A 1,716-nucleotide genomic window follows, 5' to 3' on the forward strand; every position below is an offset into this window, starting at 1 on the left:
ATTGGATTAAGATGGTACTTTAAGCAGGTCATTTTTTGATTTTCTCAATAGTTATTTAATGTCACGGGAAAAACCACCGACAAATTACAAAAAACCTCTAAAAATGGGATTTTAATTTCTAACGCATTGTTTATCATCATAGACAATAAAAAAAATAGAGAATATAAACAAAAAATATATTTCAATATTAATTCAACCTACGGGCTATAATAAATAATAACAATATAAAATATCCAGACTGACAAACCATCTCCGCTCAGAATCGTTTTCCTTTTACAATGATATTATATCATTGAATTCAAGTGTAATACAATCCATCATACATTGACCCGCTTGTAACCTACTGTACAGTAGAGCAACATCCACTTATCTGCTTTTTTAAATTTGATTTGTACATATTATTATTTAATACCAATTAAAAACTCTAAAATTTCAAATCGTCTTATAAATATGGTATATTTATTTAATAAAGAGTAATTGGGTGGTGTGGGAGGCTTTGCCCTCCCACGGCTCTGTTTTCTGAAAATTATCTGGACCCTCCACATAACAAATTCCTAAATACGCCACTGCAGGAGATTACGGTTTTTGATTTTCCGGCGTATTACGGTTCACTATTTTTTAATTCCGGATAATTACAGTCCGGACAATTACGGTCCGTAGTAATTTTTTTCCGGATTTTTACGGTCCGCTATATTACGGAAAAATTCCGGATTTTTACAGTCCGCCTTATTATTTTCCGGGCATTTACGGCGCCCCCCTGTAATTACACATTACATTTGTATTGCAATATCATTATTTGCATATCATTTGCAATATTTTATACCGAGTAGACATCAATTATAAAATATCATGTATGTCACTTCTATGGATATTTGCATCCTTCTTAAAATCTTTAAATTAAATTCAAACTATTTTAGTTCTGCTCCTAAATTTAACAGTAGTCTACTAGAGTGGAGTATTATTTTCTAGTGCTCATAAAAACTCTAAATATATATTTTGCATATTTTATTATATGATAAGGTATATTATTTATATTATAATATTATTCAATAATAGTTATCTTATAAGCTTCAAACTAATTTTGAAAAATTATTTAGTTTTTTTTGGTGTTTTCTTGTTTTTAGCAACTTGCTAATTTTTTTCTTTTGCAAGTGAATATCATTCTTGTTTTGACATAATGCGTTATGATATATTTGGTTAATATTTTACTGTGTATTGAGCAACCAACCTTTGTCAAAAATGTTTATATATTTCTTCAATAACTACAAATTATGTTAGAAAAATGTATATGAAGTTTTTAAATTGAAATGCAACATTGCAAACATGATCTTTTACCGGAACAGATAGTTATATATATTTAGATATTTTACAGTATAATCTAGTACAGTGCTTCTCAAATTTTGTTGACATGAGGCTCTTTAAATTTAATGTATAACTGTCAAGGCCCCTTAATCAAAATTATTAATTGTTTTTTCTAAATTAGGTATATACTAAAATTACATGTACCTACTATTTCAAACAGATAAATTATTAAAATGCATAGTAAAATTAATGTTTTAATATACCTTTGAGAAATATTAATAATAGCATTAAAATTTAAGTATTAAACTTTTTCCATAAACACTTAAAGTCTAAAGAAAATAAGCATTGATCTAGGATGACCATATAAGTCTATCAACCATTTAGCATATGTTTCTATCCCCAGGATCTCAGTTA

The sequence above is a fragment of the Acyrthosiphon pisum genome, chromosome A2, assembly GCF_005508785.2.
Source record: "Acyrthosiphon pisum isolate AL4f chromosome A2, pea_aphid_22Mar2018_4r6ur, whole genome shotgun sequence".
NCBI classification, from domain to species: domain Eukaryota; kingdom Metazoa; phylum Arthropoda; class Insecta; order Hemiptera; family Aphididae; genus Acyrthosiphon; species Acyrthosiphon pisum.